Here is a 21512-nt window from a genome sequence, read left to right as displayed (position 1 = left end):
TCAACCTAACGTTTATCATTTTCGTTGCGTCTACGTACTTTCCTGCAATATTGAATCACAATATTGATACGATCGTGAATCCGAGACAAACCCTGCACTTGTTCAGTGCCGTCATATACATAATTGCTACGAAATACAGTATTGTGAGTTTCATTTCCTCCCTTTTTAATGCTTTTGCAATATATATTTTTGGGCTGAGAATACATGCGCTGTTTTATAAATGTTTTACGAAGTAGGCACAAGTACTAAAACTAATTCTATGTGGGTTTAAACCAGAAATATACCCTTAGCTTGGTAACATTAAACTACTTGTCTATGTACGGTAGGCGCGAATCCTAAAGATAGATCTATTGGGCCTGACAAACCCCATCCTGACTATGGGATGCTTTAGTACTTCGAGGTTATTTTAAACACACCTGATCTGGTGTACTTCAGAGGGTAAAACATGAACGTTAAGGCTTGTTACCGGGTGCCTACAACTTATAGAATACTTTTAAACACTTGCGAGTGTATGGATATTTATGGAAACTGAAATCTTGTGGTCTATTACTATTACGGAAATGATTGATTATGATAAACTAATGAACTCACCAACCTTTTGGTTGACACTTTAAAGCATGTTTATTCTCAGGTATTAAAGAAATCTTCCGCTGTGCATTAGCTCATTTTAAGGATATTACCTGGAGTCATTCATGACATACTTTGAAAGACGTTGCATTCGAGTCATTGAGTTCATCAAGATTAATATTAAGTCAATTATAGTTGGATGTAATATGAAATGGTATGCATGCCGTCAGTTTTTGATGTAAAGAAAGTTTGTCTTTTGAAAACGAATGCAATGTTTGTAAAACGTATCATATAGAGGTCAAATACCTCGCGATGTAATCAACTATTGTGAATCGTTTATAATGTATATGAACGGGTCATTTCAAAAACTTTAGCAAGAAGGGTGAATACAGTGTTGCGCATAGGTTCACCGGTGAGTACATCGTTTTCTCCGATGTTAGGAGGCAAGTTTGGTTCGCGGTAGGGCTCGCCTTCTTCATTTCTCCATCGAGTGAGTAAGTCTCGGACCCACCCCCATCTCCTCCAGAAAGAAAAATAACTAAATGGTTGAGGCACTTCTGGTTCATTGACTTCGGAGTCTGCTTCAATATACATCTCAAAATCGCTTCCGGAACTAATGGAATCCAAGCTAGGTGTAGGATCCATCTCTCACGATTAGTTAAAGGGTTTTGATATGAAATGATTTTTGAATATCGAATGATATTCTAATTATATATATAGAATATCTTTACATACTTCCAAAGATCCCGTGAATTACGGAGAAAATTAAGGAAAAGTGTCAGATAAAGTCTACAGTGACAGATTCGCTAAGATATGGATTTTGTCTATACACTATTCATGCAATCATTGCAGTAAGATGTGTCTAGACTAAGAATAATAAGTAGGTAATTTTCTAAGGATGATAAGCAGATGATTTCCGACTAGAAATGATAAGCAAAAATATTGACATGCAGACACGGTCGAAGTCCAGACTCACTAATGCATCCTAACGACTTATCAGTTAGACACACTAATGCAGACCTGGTTCGCTAAGACCACCGCTCTGATACCAACTGTGAATACAGTGGGGACAACCACCGTCCCACCCAGTGCCTTCCCAGCTAACCGCCTGGTGACCACTGAGTGTACCTCAGATACTGATTTCAGGGCCTGCCTCTCGGCAATTGCCAACCCTCATAAGGGATCGCAAGGAGTAAGAGCCAATGCTTCGTCACAGGCAACACTGTGAGAAACTCCTTTACGACTAACCCGCCACACATGGACGGCGTTATACCAGCTCTGATACCAACTGTGAAGACCCATCCTAATCCATCCAGACGAAGTCCATATCGATTATAAAAGATTCACAACAGCTGATTACATCGCTAGGTACTTGACCTCTATATGATACATTTACAAACATTGCATTCGTTTTTGAAAAGACAATCTTTCATTACATGGAAAGTTGACGGCATGCATACCATTTCATAATACATCTAACTATAATTGACTTAATAATAATCTTGATGAACTCAACGACTCGAATGCAACGTCTTTTGAAATATGCCATGAATGACTCCAAGTAATGTCTCTAATATGAGCTAATGCACAGCGGAATGCTTCTTTCATACCTGGGAATAAACATGCTTTCAAGTGTCAACCAAAAGGTTGGTGAGTTCATTAGTTTAACATAAATAAACATTTCCATCATTTTAATAGACTGCAAGATTTTCATATTTCTATTTCTCATAAACATACGTCCCATGCATAGAGACAAAAATATCATTCATATGGATTGAACACCTGGTAACTGACATTCACAATATGCATAAGAATATCCCCATCATTCCGGGATCCTCCTTCGGACATGATATAAATTTCGAAGTACTAAAGCATCCGGTACTTTGGATGGGGCTTGTTAGGCCCGATAGATCTATCTTTAGGATTCACGTCAATTAGGGTGTCTGTTCCCTAATTCTTAGATTACCAGACTTAATAAAAAGGGGCATATTCGATTTCGATAATTCAACCATATAATGTAGTTTCGATTACTTGTGTCTATTTCGTAAAATAGTTATAAAAGCAGCGCATGTATTCTCAGTCCCAAAAATATATATATTGCAAAAGCATTTAAAAAGGGAGTAATGAAACTCACTTATTGTATTTTGTAGTAAAAATACATATGACTATACTGAACAATGCAGGGTTGGCCTCAGATTCACGAACCTATATCAATTATATATATTAACACATTGTAATCGAACAAAGTTTATATATATATTTTATAATGTATTGATATTAATATGTTTATGTATAATTATATTAGTACCTATAATATGTTATGTTATATATAAAATATATAATTTAATGTTATAATAATATGTTAGTTAAGATATAAAAACATAGTAACTTGTAATATTATTATACTTATGCTATAAGTAATAATTATAAATAATATCCGTTGTAATGAAAATAATAATAATTTTAGTAACTTTAGTTAAATCAATAATAATGATAATAATAATATTAATGTTAAAAATGATAATTATAATAATAATACTAATATTAATAATAATATTGATAATAATAATAATAGTAATAATAATGTTAATAGATATAATGATAATAAAATATATGTACAATATGTTACTTATAATAATAATAATAATAATGATAATGATAACAAATAATACCTTAGAAACATTAAAAAGGAATAAATTGCCCGGGACGGGACTCGAACTCGAAACCTCTCGTTCCAAGCAAACACACCTAACCACTGCTCCGTTTACTATATACCATTTTGAATCCCGATCTGAACTTAATAACACGTTCAATTAATCCCAATTGAAGTCCAAAGTTAAAGTCCACCAAGTATTATATAAGGAGCCCAGTCGATAAGCCCAACAACCCTCACCAATTTTTAAATGACTCGTTACCCTAAATCAATGTCAGATATAAAAAAAAATAGAAACCGTAACAAGATCCAGTTTAATTCCTCAGATGGTTTTCTAGGGTTGGATGTCGACGGTTACATTAGTAAGAAGGAATTAGCAGCAACCAACCGAAAAATTGAACAAGATCAAGAGGAAACGAACAGCAGAAATTTATGGCAAAGCCGATTGTAAATAGCAGGAAATAGATGGGTTCGATTGGGTTTAAATCGAGTAACCTGTGATGATCAATTGAAGGAGAATTTAATGGAATACTCACCTAGAAGCAACGACTAAGTGTTTTGCTGAAGCAAAATTAATCAATACAACCGTATTTAATTGCATTCGACAAGGAACAGGAACGGTGAGTTCTTCGTGGTTTTGAGAATTGAATTCGAGATTTAGTGTGTTGCAAGTGTTGGAATCAACATAAAATATTTTGGAAATCATGTATCTAATGCTCGTAAGGTAGATTGATCATCTGAAAATTGATATTTCATTCCAATTGATCAATGTAACTTCAGTTGACTTTTATTTCATATGTTTTGACTTCGAAAATTATTCTCAAATCATATGGTTAGGATCTATATATTTGTAGAGATTTCAAATAAATTAATTATAGTACTTCTGCATTTTTGATTTTGATTAATTGTTTGGGATCGAGTTATTGATCTACACAGATCGTGAAGGAAAGAAAGAAAGATGAACCTGTTCTTGGGTTTTTTTTTTTTCATTTATGAATGGTAGTAGCAGGGATTATATTATGTCATTGAATAATCGATGCAGTAACAATAATTACAAACTTGTTTCTTAGTGGTGATTAGGTTGGACGGGAAATCACGAGCAGGTGAAGAAAAAAATAAAGCAGATTGAGAAAGGGAACTGAATGTGATAATAATCCTAATCAATCTGTATTGTTTTGTATTGAGAATTGTCGACAGGTACTTCAGTCAGAAATAAAAGTTAAATAGAAAAACAAATAAAAAAAAACTAAGCTGTAACTTTAACAGATTGGTACGATCTCATGCAAGGTAAAACGAATCTTAGGGATATAAACAATAATAAAAATAGTGTGGATTGAGATGTAAACCTACTCTTGATTCTTAAAATCATGTGTAGGATTTTTATACCAATTTATCAATAATTAATATAATAATTATATTTATTAATATTAATAATCAAAATAAAATGAATACAGATTTCCTAAAATATGAATCTGTATATATCTGTGTATTTTTATTTATTTATTTTTAATTATATATATCTGTATATGTTTACCTTTATATATGTATATCTGTTATATTTATATATATTTATATATATATATATATATATATATATATATATATATATATATATATATATATATATTTATAGTTTATAATTAATATTTCTAATAATAATAATAATGATTCTTAATCTTAGTACTAAATAATAATACTAGTAATAACTTGTTACATGTCATAAATTTTTATTTCTATATATTATATGTTATAATAATATTAATGATACAAATATTAATAATAAATAATTACAATTATAATAATAATAAAAATGATAATAATAATATCATTAATACTAATACTGACTGTTAATGATAAGGGTAATAATAATATCTGTTAATTATACAAATAACAATTAAGATATAACAAGTTATATATATTTACTTTATATTAACAATAGCTTCTTTATTCTAAGTATTATTTTACATTTTATATTTCAATTAAATAGAGTATACTTTACTAATTCAAAATATTATATATATATATATATATATATATATATATATATATATATATATATATATATTCTTATATTTATATCTATACAATATATATACATATTTATTTACAAATAATGTTCGTGAATCGTCGGGAACAGTCGAAGGTCAATTGAATATATGAAACAGTTCAAACTTTTGAGATTCAGTTTAACAGATCTTGCTTATCGTATCGAAATCATATAAAGATTAAGTTTAAATTTAGTCGAAAATTCCCGGGTCGTCACAGAAATAGGTCAAATGAGTCTTTGATGACCTAGGTGGGTTAATGGGTGCGAAAGTGTGATAACCTTGTGTTAAAAGGTGTATGAAGACCATAATCGAATTGTTAGTAAGGGTTTGACGAAATCTTGACCTAGTGTTAGAATGAATGGTGCAAATGGGTCACGTTTGCACTATGTATGGCGAATAAGTTGGTTGACCAATGTCATAACCCGACCTTAACCATAAGGACGAATACAATAACATATGATTTCATCGCGAGGTATTGACCTCTATATGCGACGTTTTTCAAAAACTGCATTCGTTTTTACAATACAAACCATAGCTTTTATTACAAATACAAGGTTTAAACAACATAATAATGATTATCGTTTAGTGATAATCTTAGCCTTACAAATTTTACATGTGATGATAACAACACGATTTCCAACGTATTTTACATTACAAATTCTCTGATATGCAGTTTTATTTTTGACACAAATATGCATACTCAAGATCTTGCTTAAATTCAACATGTTGCAGCGGAAGCTTTTAGTTATCACCTGAGAATAAACATGCTTAAAATGTCAACATAAAGCTGGTGAGATATAGGTTTAATGCCGGCAGCGTTATAAATATAGACCACAAGATTTCATATATAAACGTTTTAATAAAGATATTCTAAGTTGTTAAGCACTTGATAACCATAGTTAACATTTAATCAACGTTGCATATTCCCTTTATTATGAAATCTTACTACACCGTACCAAGTGTAGTCACCGAAACGAAGTACTGTGCAACCGTTGAATACTGGTCGTCCAGTCCGGTTGGGGTTGTCAGGCCCGATAGATCTATCAACAGGATTCGCGTTTACAATACCTCATGTAAATAGTAGTTACCAAGTTACAGGGAAGTATGTCAGTGATACAACTCAACGTAGAATATATATTTTTAATCACTTGTGTCCATAACGTAAATCATAATATGCATGTATTCTCATCCCGAAATATTTAGAGTTTAAAAGTGGAACTATATACTCACGTTTGCCTTGAAGGTATTTAACTCGACTTGTTCTCAAATAGATATCACGAACCTAGCCATATATATAATATATCAACATATTTTCTTTTCAAGTAATCGTTACATATATATATATATATATATATATATATATATATATATATATATATATATATATATATATATATATATATATATATATATATATATATATATATATATATATATATATATATACTTATAATACTTTTAATGTTTTCTTAGTCCGTAGTTAGCAGTCCGATGTTAGTGGTCCACAATTAGTTGCTCAATAAAATAAATAAAGACCCCATCGTATTCGTATTGATCAGAATTAATCTCGACCCATGGTACCATGTTGTCAAATGACGTGTTGCGTACATAAAGTACCGTGTTGTCAAATGACGTGTTGCGTACAATGATGAGGTCTTATGATTAATCTTCTCGTGTTGTTTACGGGTGGTCCTGAAATATATAAAATCAAATCATAAGTAATTATATATAAAATATCATATTAATTAGAAAAGATATGATTAATTTACTTTATCTCCAAATATTTTCGTAGCTAAACTAGCTTCGGATACCCAATCTTGTTTTAGTCGTAGTTTCTTCATTACAACTCCGTTTTTGTTGGTTCAACTTTCCACTTCCTTGGATCGAGTCAAATTTTAAGAATATGAACTGAAAATACCTTAGTTTGTATTCGAAATCACAGGTTATAGGTCAAACTTAGGTGAAACTTATGAAAGTGATCATTTTCCATCATAAAAACAACATTTAATGATCATTTTTCTGAAAATACTTACACTTTGAGTTAAACCATGAAATTTTTATGTGTTAACATATTCATAAGAAATATCATTTTTCCAGAAAATAAACTTCCAATTCAAAGTTCAAGATAGTTTTTATTTATCCAACCCAAAACAGCCCCCGGTTGCACTCCAACGATGTAGATTCAGTTTTAAGGTGTTCTTTGTAAAATCAAGTTGTATCTTGTTAAGTTAGCATATCCTTATGATATATTACAGATCTTGAAGTGTTTTAAAAGTTAAGTTAGAAGGATCTATTTAGTTTGCGAACAAGTTTGAAATCATTCAAACTATGTTCTTGTTGTTAAAATTTTACAACACAAAATAAGATAGCTATATGAATATGAATCGAATAAGATTATGAACAAGGTTACTACCTCAAGTTACTTGGACAAAGTTACTGCAAAATATAAGAAATAATCTTGGAATCAAAGAGTGGTGGAGTTAGATCAAAAGGTTGGAAATATACTTCTTCAAATGGGTGGTTATTTTGATATGTTCTTGAAAGAGTTTTCTTATGGTGTTTAAGGCTTGTAATTGAAGCTAAATGATGGGGAAAATGCTTGGAGATGATCAAGTATGAAGTTAGGAGTATTTTAAGAGAGAAATGAGGGTGTAGGTATGAGAAAATGGAGTGAAGAAATGGTGTTCATTCATAAAAATGTTTTTAGTTTATAAAGAAAGAAAAAGATTCCTAATTTTGTTTTCTTACTAATAATTTATGCTGGACAAATCCTAGTTACCTCATATCTAGGGCAGTAATAATGTTGATTAGGATGTTGATTTAATGTGTATATACCAATAGTAAATACGTATAGAAGCTGGGTATGATACGGGTACATATACCCTAGATATACGTATAGAAATCTTAAGGAAACGGAATGAGAATTCAAATATAGCTATCTTTTGTGAATATACTTATATTGTTTTATGTATTTAAGTCCTTAAAAAGTGATTAAATACATTATATATACGATACATGTATAAGCATTATAGGTTATAAGTATATATATCAAAGAATGTTACGTATAGTTATCGTTTTGAAAACTTAAGTTAGTAGTTTCAAAATATACTTATAACTCATTGTTATTGGTACACAATGAGATGTTAAACCATCCTTAGATCATGTTAAATATATATAAATACATATATATACACAAACGTATAATTATCGTATGTTATATAGTTCGTGATATCATCAGTCAAATTGGACGGTCAAACGTTGTGTAAAACTCTTTTCAAAAACACAAGTCTCAACAATTTGGATTGCTTATCATGTTGGTAAGGTTTAATTTATGTAAATATTAATCTCATAAGTATAAAACGATTGGAAAAATCTGGGTCGTTATAGTACCTACCCGTTAAATAAATTTCGTCCCGAAATTTTAAAGTTGTACCTATTTTGCGTTGTAGGGAAACAAATGTGGGTACTTTTGTTTCATCTGATCCTCTCGTTCCCAAGTAAACTCAGGACCCCTTCGAGCATTCTAATGAACCTTAACGATTGGTATGTTGCTCTGCTTGAGTTGTTTAACTTCACGGTCCATGATTTCGACTGGTTCTTCTATGAATTGTAGTTTCTCGTCGACTTGGATTTCTTCAAGAGGAATGGTGAGATCTTCCTTTGCAAGACATTTCTTAAGGTTTGAGACGTGAAATGAATTATGTACTCCGGTGAGTTGTTGTGGTAACTTGAGTCGATAAGCTACCGGTCAGATGCGTTCGATGATCTTGAACGGGCCTACATACCTTGGGTTCAGTTTACCTCTTTTTCCAAAACGTATTACACCTTTCCAAGGTGACACCTTTAGCATAACCATGTCACCGATCTGAAACTCTAATGGTTTCCTTCGGACATCGGCGTAGCTCGTTTGGCGACTACGGGCTGTTTTCAATCTCTCATTGATTTGTACTATCTTCTCAGTAGTTTCATGTATGATCTCGGGACCAGTTAATTGTCGATCTCCGACTTCATTCCAACAGATAGGGGATCTACACTTCCTTCCATATAGTGCTTCGAATGGTGCAGCTTTAATGCTCGCATGATAACTATTATTATACGAGAATTCTGCTAATGGTAGATACTTATCCCATCCGTTTCCAAAATCGATCACACATGCCCTGAGCATGTCTTCAAGTGTCTGAATTGTTCTTTCACTCTGCCCATCAGTTTGCGGATGATATGCAGTGCTCATATCCAAACGAGTTTCCAGGGCTTCCTGTAGTGATTGCCAGAACTTTGATGTAAATCTACTATCACGATCGGATATAATGGAAATAGGTATTCCATGCCTTGAAACAATTTCCTTTATGTACAGTCGTAATAGTTTCTCCATCCTATCCATTTCCTTTATAGGCAAGAAATGTGCAGATTTGGTGAGACGATCAACTATTACCCAAATGGTGTCATAACCCCAGGCAGTCTTAGGTAACTTTGTGATGAAATCCATGGTAATACCATCCCATTTCCATTCTGGGATTTCTGGTTGTTGAAGTAACCCTAACAGCTTCTGGTGTTCTGCTTTAACTTTGGAACAAGTTAAACATTCCCTAACATATGTTGCAACGTATGTCTTTAAATTAGGCCACCAATAATGCGTCTTAAGATCTTGGTACATCTTTCCAACTCCAGGATGTATCGAGTATCTTGTCTTGTGCGCCTTATTCAATATCAACTTCCTTAATCCACCCAACTTTGGTACCCAAATACGGTTTGCAAAATATCGAATTCCGTCTTCCCGTATAACAAGTTGCTTCTCATACTTCTTCATTATTTCATTTCCTATGTTTTATTTAGTAAGAGCTTCTCGTTGAGCCTCTTTGATTTGTGAGTTGAGATTCATGCAAATTTTTATGTTCATTGCTCGTACTCGAATTGGTTCCCGTTCCTTTCTGCTTAAAGCGTCAGCCACCACGTTCGCTTTCCCGGGATTATAGCGAATTTCACAATCATAGTCATTTATCAGCTCGACCCACCTACGTTGCCTCATGTTCAGCTGTTTCTGATCAAAAATATGTTGAAGGCTTTTATGATCAGTAAACACAGTGCATTTAACCCCATATAAATAGTGTCTCCATATCTTTAATGCAAACACTACTGCTCCCAATTCTAAATCATGCGTCGTATAATTCCGCTCGTGAATCTTCAATTGTCGGGATGCGTATGCAATAACTTTCTTCCGTTGCATAAGGACGCAACCAAATCCTTGTCGCGAAGCGTCACAATATATCTCAAAATCATCGTTCCCTTCAGTTAACAATAAAATAGGCGCCGTACTCAACTTCTTCTTCAGTAATTGAAATGCACTCTCCTGCTCAGAGGTCCATTCGTACTTCTTCCCTTTTTACGTTAACGCTGTTAATGGTTTAGCTATTCGGGAAAAATCTTGAATAAACCTTCTATAATAACCGGCTAAACCCAAAAATTGGCGTATCTGCGTTGGTGTCTTAGGAGTCTCCCATTTTTCAATGGCCTCAATTTTAGCTGGATCAACCTGAATTCCTTTGCTACTAACAACATGACCAAGAAATTGCACTTCTTTAAACCAAAATGCACATTTAGAAAATTTGGGGTATAACTGTTCTTTTCTTAACAATTCTAATACCAACCTTAAATGCTGCTCATGCTCTTGCTCATTTTTGGAATAGATGAGAATATCATCAATGAAAACGATAACAAACTTATCTAGATACGGACTATAAACTCGATTCATGAGGTCCATGAATATAGCTGGTGCATTCGTTAATCCAAACGGCATGACCAAAAATTCGTAATGACCGTAGCGTGTCCGGAAAGTAGTTTTCGGAATATCTTCTTCTTTGACACGTAGTTGATGATAGCCCGATCTTAGGTCGATTTTCGAGTAAACACATGATCCTTGCAGTTGATCAAATAAGTCATCAATTCTCGGTAGTGGATACCGATTATTGATAGTTAACTTATTTATTTCACGATAATCTATACACATCCTAAAAGATCCATCTTTCTTTTTAACAAATAAAATTGGAGCTCCCCACGGTGAAGTACTTGGTCGTATGAATCCTCGGTCCAGTAATTCTTTTAACTGACTCTGAAGTTCTTTTAACTCAGACGGTGCAAGTCTATATGGAGCATGAGCAACCGGTGCAGCTCCTGGTACAAGATCTATTTGAAATTCTACAGACCTGAAAGGAGGTAGTCCCGGTAATTCTTCCGGAAATACATCGGGAAAGTCTCTTACTACATTTACATCGTTAATATTCTTCTCCTTTTCTTCAACTTTCTTTACATGTGCTAGGATGGCATAACATCCTTTTTCTAAGCACTTTCGAGCTTTCAAACAGCTAATGAGATTTAGGTTTGGGTTACCGTTATCTCCGTAAATCATTATCATTGATTTATCCTTTCGAGGAATACGAATTGCCTTTTTAGCACACACCACTTCGACTCCTACTTTGGACATCCAGTCCATGCCGATAATTACATCAAAACTTCCTAATTCTACGGGTATCAAATCAATCTTAAATGTTTTTCCGGCTAAACTTATTTTACAATCACGGCAAATTTTATCGGCTTTAATTAGTTTACCATTAGCTAACTCAATCATGTACTTAGTATCTATAGGTAATGATGAACAATTCAATTTAGCGTAAAAGTCTCTACACACGTAACTTATATCGGCACCAGTATCAAATATAATAGATGCTGATAAGTTATTAATGATAAACGTACCCGTAACCAGCTTCGGGTTTTCATACGCCTCTCTAGCATTAATAATAAATGCTCTTCCACGTGCAGATCCGTTATTCTTCTCTGGATTCGGGCACTGGCTCTTATAATGACCCTGTTTCCCACACCCATAACAAGTAACAGTGGCCAAGGCAGTTCTATTTGCATTGGTGGCAGGAGTCTTGGTGCCATTGGTATTTGTAACAGGAATCCTACAATCTTCAGCAAGATGACCCCTTCGATTACAATTATCGCACACCACATTACAATAACCAGAGTGATGTTTGTGGCATCTGTTACATAAAGGATTTTGTCCTTTGTAACCTAAGCTTGAACCACTACCCATACCCTGCGTGGTTTCTTGTTTCTTGTTGGATTGTTGATTACCTTCCCACTTTCTTTTGTTTTCTGATGTCTTGACATCGGTGTTCTTATCCAGAATAATCTGGTCCATCAACTCATTTGCCATGGTGATGGCTTCATGAATAGTCTTGGGTTTCGATGCTGTAACATTTGCCTTGACATTTTTAGGTAAACCATCTGTGTATAGTTCTATCTTCCACTCTTCGGTTGGTACCAATTCGGGACATAGCAAAGCTAATTCCATGAATCGCTGATTGTAGTTGGTGAGTTCAGTACCAACAACTTTCAGGCTTCGTAATTCAGCTTCCAACTTCCTAACCTCGTTCCTTGGACAATACTCGTTGATTAGCATTGTTTTGAATTCTTCCCAGGGAGTATCATAAGCTACATCTCCTCCTACGGCCTTCACATAGTTTTTCCACCACTTGAGTGCACTATCTTGTAAGGTGTAAGATGCATACTTGGTCATGTCCTTCTCAATACAACCACTGATTTTAAACACAGACTCAATCTTTTCGATCCACCGGGTTAAACCGATCGGTCCTTCTGTTCCACTGAATGATGAGGGCTTGCAACCTTGAAAAGTTTTGTAAGTACATCCCACACGAGGATTTGGGTTAACTGCAGCACCTCTCGCAGCCTCGACCCATAACATTCTGTCGTCCACTCACTGATTGATGAGTTCCTCGATTTCTTGTTTCGTCATTCGGTTCAATCGCGCCATAATCTTCAATAAGAATGAAAAAAATAATTATTCACATGGAATATTATAGATGTAGTATGTATTTACAGTACATCGTAGCTTATTAATAATATGAACCAGTTATTATTGTAAAAGCCTTTTCTTCTTATTAGCATTTTATAATTATATCTAGGGTAGTACCTACCCGTTAAAGTTCATACTTAATAGCTTAGTACAGAAATTAATTACTACTATCCAAATAATACTCAACCATGGAAAATTATTGCATTTCACACTTCACTATTTTACATATGCTTATCTTACATCAAACATTAAGCAAACCACACTAGTAATATTATACAAAACGTTATATGATCCCATGGTTTAAAACAACAGCGCATCATTTAACCCAAAACGTTTGTGTTCAAAGAAATCGCTTAAAGGTTATCTTGACTGTCTCCCTGCATTTTGGCTGAGGGCTGAAGAACTAGATGCCGGGATAGAACTAATAGGAATAGCGGGAATAGGGGTGGAAGTGTCTGGTGGAGTTGGTGCCACAACATCCTTACTAAACTCAAGATTTGGATTTTCCAATTCAGTAGCCTTTCGTTTCTTTCCTCTTTCGAACTTGTCTTTCGTAATTTTCTGTATTTCTTCCTCCTCAGGATCACTTTTCGGTTCCTCTTCAATTGATTCATCCGAAAATTGTGAGTCTTCCCCAAAGGCGCCGTTTTCATCATCGGACAGGTTAATGACTGGAACACCATCTGAAGATTCTGGTTCGGAGTCGCTGAATGTGATAACAAGTTCTAAGCCAGACATCTATCACATAACAACTAGCACGTTAGTACCACATAATATTTACATATTAATTTTTAACCAACAAGGATAAGCAATAGTTTTCAAAATCAAACACGGTCAAAGTCCAGACTCACTAATGCATCCTAACAAACTCGATAAGACACACTAATGCAAAATTTCTGGTTCTCTAAGACCAACGCTCTGATACCACATGTCATAACCCGACCTTAACCATAAGGACGAATACAATAACATATGATTTCATCGCGAGGTATTGACCTCTATATGCGACGTTTTTCAAAAACTGCATTCATTTTTACAATACAAACCATAGCTTTTATTACAAATACAAGGTTTAAACAACATAATAATGATTATCGTTTAGTGATAATCTTAGCCTTACAAATTTTACATGTGATGATAACAACACGATTTCCAACGTATTTTACATTACAAATTCTCCGATATGCAGTTTTATTTTTGACACAAATATGCATACTCAAGATCTTGCTTAAATTCAACATGTTGCAGCAGAAGCTTTTAGTTATCACCTGAGAATAAACATGCTTAAAACGTCAACATAAAGTTGGTGAGATATAGGTTTAATGCCGGCAGCGTTATAAATATAGACCACAAGATTTCATATATAAATGTTTTAATAAAGATATTCTAAGTTGTTGAGCACTTGATAACCATACTTAACATTTAATCAACATCGCATATTCCCTTTATTATGAAATCTTACTACACCGTACCAAGTGTAGACACCGAAACGAAGTACTGTGCAACCGTTGAATACTGGTCGTCCAGTCCGGTTGGGGTTGTCAGGCCCGATAGATCTATCAACAGGATTCGCGTTTACAATACATCATGTAAATAGTAGTTACCAAGTTACAGGGAATTATGCCAGTGGTACAACTCAACGTAGAATATATATTTTTAATCACTTGTGTCCATAACGTAAATCATAATATGCATGTATTCTCATTCCGAAATATTTAGAGTTTAAAAGTGGGACTATATACTCACTTTTGCCTTGAAGGTATTTAACTCGACTTGTTCTCAAATAGATATCACAAACCTAACCATATATATAATATATCAACATATTTTCTTTTCAAGTAATCGTTATATATATATATATATATATATATATATATATATATATATATATATATATATATATATATATATACTTTTAATGTTTTCTTAGTCCGTAGTTAGCAGTCCGATGTTAGTGGTCCACAATTAGTTGCTCAATAAAATAAATAAAGACCCCATCATATTCATATTGATCAGAATTAATCTCGACCCATGGTACCATGTTGTCAAATGACGTGTTGCGTACATAAAGTACCGTGTTGTCAAATGACGTGTTGCGTACAATGATGAGGTCTTATGATTAATCTTCTCGTGTTGTTTACGGGTGGTCCTGAAATATATAAAATCAAATCATAAGTAATTATATATAAAATATCATATTAATTAGAAAAGATATGATTAATTTACTTTATCTCCAAATATTTTCGTAGCTAAACTAGCTTCGGATACCCAATCTTGTTTTAGTCGTAGTTTCTTCATTACAACTCCGTTTTTGTTGGTTCAACTTGCCACTTCCTTGGATCGAGTCAAATTTTAAGAATATGAACTGAAAATACCTTAGTTTGCATTCGAAATCGCAGGTTATAGGTCAAACTTTGGTGAAACTTATGAAAGTGATCATTTTCCATCATAAAAACAACATTTAATGATCATTTTCCTAAAAATACTTACACTTTGAGTTAAACCATGAAATTTTTATGTGTTAACATATTCATAAGAAATATCATTTTTCCAGAACATAAACTTCCAATTCAAAGTTCAAGATAGTTTTTATTTATCCAACCCAAAACAGCCCCCGGTTGCACTCCAACTATGTAGATTCAGTTTTAAGGTGTTCTTTGTAAAATCAAGTTGTATCTTGTTAAGTTAGCATATCCTTATGATATATTACAGATCTTGAAGTGTTTTAAAAGTTAAGTTAGAATGATCTATTTAGTTTGCGAACAAGTTTGAAATCATTCAAACTATGTTCTTGTTGTTAAAATTTTACATTACAAAATAAGATAGCTATATGAATATGAATCGAATAAGATTATGAACAAGGTTACTACCTCAAGTTACTTGGACAAAGTTACTGCAAAAGATAAGAAATAATCTTGGAATCAAAGAGTGGTGGAGTTAGATCAAAAGGTTGGAAATATACTTCTTCAAATGGGTGGTTATTTTGATATGTTCTTGAAAGAGTTTTCTTATGGTGTTTAAGGCTTGTAATTGAAGCTAAATGATGGGGAAAATGCTTGGAGATGATCAAGTATGAAGTTAGGAGTATTTTGAGAGAGAAATGAGGGTGTAGGTATGAGAAAATGGAGTGAAGAAATGGTGTTCATTCATAAAAACGTTTTTAGTTTATAAAGAAAGAAAACGATTCCTAATTTTGTTTTCTTACTAATAATTCATGCTACTTGACAAATCCTAGTTACCTCATATCTAGGGCAGTAATAATGTTGATTAGGATGTTGATTTGATGTGTATATACCAATAGTAAATACGTATAGAAGCTGGGTATGATACATGTACATATACCCTAGATATACGTATAGAAATCTTGAGGAAACGGAATGAGAATTCAAATATAGCTATCTTTTGTAAATATACTTATATTGTTTTATGTATTTAAGTCCTTAAAAAGTGATTAAATACATTATATATACGATACATGTATAAGCATTATAGGTTATAAGTATATATATCAAAGAATGTTACGTATAGTTATCGTTTTGAAAACTTAAGTTAGTAGTTTCAAAATATACTTATAACTCATTGTCATTAGTACACAATGAGATGTTAAACCATCCTTAGATCATGTTAAATATATATAAATACATATATATACACAAACGTATAATTATCGTATGTTATATAGTTCGTGATATCATCGGTCAAATTGGACGGTCAAACGTTGTGTAAAACTCTTTTCAAAAACACAAGTCTCAACAATTTGGATTGCTTATCATGTTGGTAAGGTTTAATTTATGTAAATATTAATCTCATAAGTATAAAACGATTGGAAAAATCCGGGTCGTTACAACCAACTTGGATGAATGTTTGATATATGTGCATAATGTAATAGGTACGTTACCTTGAAGTTGCGAGCTTGATTTATCAATTCACCGAAGACGTAAGGTGTAACAACCCAACCCGTTAACCAACCCATTTACGCGGAATAAATTTTTTTTTCTTTGTGCAGCATATGGAGCGGCGCGCCATGTGGCCGTGCGGCGCGCCAAAGTGGCCTGTCCAAAAAGTCATGAAATGCGAAAATGTTTGACCACTTCCCGACACATTTAGACTAAACAGTTTTCACAACATATTGTAATAGATAAAACTAACACGTTCCATTAATAAAAAGGGTTTTACAACACCGGGCCCACATATGCCCAAATTACCCTTTAAGTACCAATTTCAAGTTTTCAACCACACGACTTTTAACACAAAATAAAGCCGAGCATGGCGATTGGGGATACGCTACCCAATCCTAATCAATCCAAAAGCAAGCCTTCTAAAGCAACTATGCGAGTCCACTAGTCACACGCTTACCCGAGCCACCGAATCCATGCAAATCTATAAAAAGGTAAACAACGAGAGGGTAAGCTAACGCTTAGTGAGTGAGAATATACTACATACATATATATGCATAAAATAGACACGCCACGCAAAATCAAATACCGCATACCGGAGCATCCGAGCATAAAGGCAAGCTAGTCTAAGCATACCGTAAGATCACTAAGCAACGAGCTAAAGATATATCAACAAAATATAAGTTCACCAGCAACGATGTGAACAATGCCAATAAGCTACACCCGGAGGGTTAGCTACATCACGACAATACAACATTATACGTATTCAATATTTAACATGCTAACAATATCCAACAACATAATACGATACATCACAACATATACATAAACAACTATATGGTTAACCATAAACGCGTCATGGTGCTACCGGCTCCGTGGTTCACACCGTACGCAATGCTATGACGCTACCGGCTCCGTGGTTCACGTCACTATGCATTTGAGTCATACTCTTTTATAGTTCTACCAGCTTCGTGGTTCACACTTTGGTGCTACCGGCTCCGTGGTTCACACCTCATTTTATAGTGCTACCGGCTCCGTGGTTCACACTCCGATGCTACCGGCTCCATGGTTCACATCTCAAACATGCACTATGGAGCTACCGGCACCGTGGTTCACATCATAGCACATTCACACACACACTATGGCATTCCCAGCTCCGTGCCAATTGGACCTATACACAAGTCCATCAAATCCACCTATATGTGAAGTGAGCTCTATAACCGAGAACCACTTCACCCGACTCTCACCCATCCTACACATACATATGCATATAGGATATTAACACTCACCTTGTCGCCTTGAAGAATGCTACCGAATAATCCGCAACTCGTCAATGGAAAGTACCTATTCCATTTTCACAAATACATCAACACACTTAGAGTGGATTTATAAACCAACCCAAAACAACACTTAGTGCAATTTCGACCCAAATGCACTTCCAAGCACAACCGTGCCCAAACTAACCAATTATCACTAACACAAGTGAGAATGGTCCTAATATGCCAATTAAACCCGAACACAAGTGTTAAACACCTATCGTTCTCAAAATCGCCCATAAACCCTAATTTTGACCCATAAAGTCAAAATCTCACCAATTACAAGTTTTGACACCAAAACATATTTAAACCGGTTTTATACTTCAACTTAATCCATTTTAAGTTTATAAACCTTATTAAATCGACAATTGGGTCATAATCATCACCAAACCCTAATTTTGACTCTAGTCAAAATTAGTCAACCAAACACACCTAAAAGTGTTCCAACACTTCCATAATCACTAAACCTAGTGATTAAACCCAATTACAAGTCCTAATCAAGGCCAATTTGTTCACCAACCCGAAATCCACCAACACTAACAATAAACCCGATTACTAGCATCACTAAACTCACTTTATGAGTTTAAATGGGTTTCTTAACAATTTAAGTTCAAACCCTAACTTTGAATATCAAATCAAACAATGAAATTCGGAGTTAGAACTTACCACAACAACCAAAACGTAGCTAGGAACGAGGTGAACAAATTTAAAACCCGAGACTTTGATCAATTCAAGCTCCTTCTTCTCCAATTCAAGCTCTCTCACTCTAGAACTCTTCCTCTCTCTCTATATGTGGATGAGAGTGTTTGTGTGGGTGAGAAATGAGCTCCAATGGAGTTCTAGATCAGCTTTGATGATCCCAAACCGATCCCAAGTGAAAAGACCAAAGTACCCTTCATTTAAACCTTTAAAAAAGGCTTAAAATTGCATCAGACGGGTTCGGAGCGCCGCGCCGAAAGGTGGAGCGCCGCTCCAACCTACAGGTCAGTTTTCAGAAACTTGTTTTGGCCATAACTTTTTGACCGTAGCTCCATTTTCGATGAATCAAATATCGTTGGAAACGTAATAAGATTTCCTTTCCAATGGTAAGGCTTTGAAACATTAACACAAACTTTATTTGGGGTTGAAACGATACGTACACACCTTGTCACTTCAGACAACGTCCAGTTTCCTTCGGCGTTCGAGCAAGCAACACGTACACTTCATACACGCATCGTACACCATAAATACATTATGTACAATAAATATTTAGGTCTTACAACTCTCCCCCACTTAAATTCGATCACATCCTCGTGATCTTCTCCACTTAACCAATCCGGAACTACTCAACGGCCCTCAATCCTAAGTTCCAATCCGAACTTTCCTAGACAATTCTTCCTAATGAATCACCTTTAACAACTAAAATCGTCACTCGCGATTTATCAAAACCACTATCCGAGCACTAAAACATGCTCTTTTCCCCATATCGGGAAAAACTCAACCAATCTCGTACCGAGATATCAATTCCTTAGCGTACCTTTACCAAGGACAACGCTAAAAGTGACCAAGCCTCAACCTAAAGTCAACGATCCGAACGTTGAAGATCGAACCACATGAATCCTTACGGATTACACTTACCACTAAACATCCTTTGTAGTGCGCAATACAACTAATACGCCAATATCCTAACATCATAAGCAACGGCTAAAACCAAAAGCGCCCAAAACGACTATGGCAACGCTAAACCTAAGGTGCACAAAATCGACTATTGTCACACCCGTAACAACATGTGAGCGAAACACGGCTATCGCCCTACTAATCACACAACATGGTCCTCACGACCCCACTCTCGGCGTATAATACTACCAATAGACCACACATCCAACAATCATGAAGGCTGGCCGAAAACTACACATGAGCCACTTCCCAAATCTTAACACCGGATGAAGTCAGCGGACCCCGTCAACGGTCATGCTTCACCGATATAACACTACACCTATGATGAAGTCAGCGGACCTCGAAGGTCATGCTTCACCAATCAACGATCTCATGATGAAGTCAGCAGACCCCGAAGGTCATGCTCCACCAATCAACGATCCCATGATGAAGTCAGCGGACCCCGAAGGTCATGCTTCACCAATCAACAATCTCATGATGAAGTCAGAGGACCCTGAAGGTCATGCTTCACCAATCAATGATCTCATGATGAAGTCAGAGGACCCCGAAGGTCATGCTCCACCAGTCAACGATCCCTTTTGGCCTCGAACAACGAGTAGCGTAACATCGCGCTCTGCTACTCCATAGTGAATCCTAACGGATACCACTAACCATTCACACAGTCGAGCAAGAATCGCCTGTATCAAACATAGGCACAAAATAATAATTCTCTAAAAGAGGATCCGATACCCACATCCCTTAATGTAACATCCTCAAGTGGGCCTAGATGTAAGATTACTAGATTGCCCTTAAGTTGGTATTGCGTTATTATATGCTTTTATTTTTATTTAATGTTTATTATTAATTAATGATGAGGTTAGGACCAGTTTGTGACAAGGGTCACAGAACAGGTTTGTTTATTTAATTTGGACTTCGTTTGGTTTGCCAAATGATGTACGAAAGATATCAGATAACTGATAAACACCCGTGTGCCACACAGTGTGGGAATTAAACCCATTAAGTGACTAGTGTGCTGTCTCTCTCTTCTAGATCCTTCCCAAAATAACCCGTACTTCACCTTCTCCACCTATCAAACCCTAATTCCAAATTCTTGTACTAGAGCTCAAATCGTTCATAGCTTTGTGTTCTCTACGATTTACTGATTCTTTTAAGGTAAGGTTTGTATCATTTCTTGATCTAATCTTTGAGAAATTGAAGCTTTTGTGTTAGTTTTTATTAAAAGTATAAATTGGGTCAAAATGGGTTGATTTGGTGTTGTTAGTGTCAAAATCTTGTGGGTTTGTGTTTCTAAATGATTAGTGTATCAGATTTGGTAAGTTTTGAGGTTAAAAACGAGCTCTAGATCGAGAATTGGATGAATTTGGTTGAAACCCGTCACTTTGGTAGCTGCTACTGCAGATGAACTACCCTCGGCCGATGGTCTCTGACCATCGACCGATAGAGTGAGACGATCGGTCGACGGACTAGACGATCGACCGATGGTGGAAGTCCTTCGACGAATGG

This window comes from Rutidosis leptorrhynchoides, chromosome 10 (assembly GCF_046630445.1).
Source record: "Rutidosis leptorrhynchoides isolate AG116_Rl617_1_P2 chromosome 10, CSIRO_AGI_Rlap_v1, whole genome shotgun sequence".
NCBI lineage: Eukaryota > Viridiplantae > Streptophyta > Magnoliopsida > Asterales > Asteraceae > Rutidosis > Rutidosis leptorrhynchoides.
Note: the sequence above shows the minus strand (reverse complement) of the source record.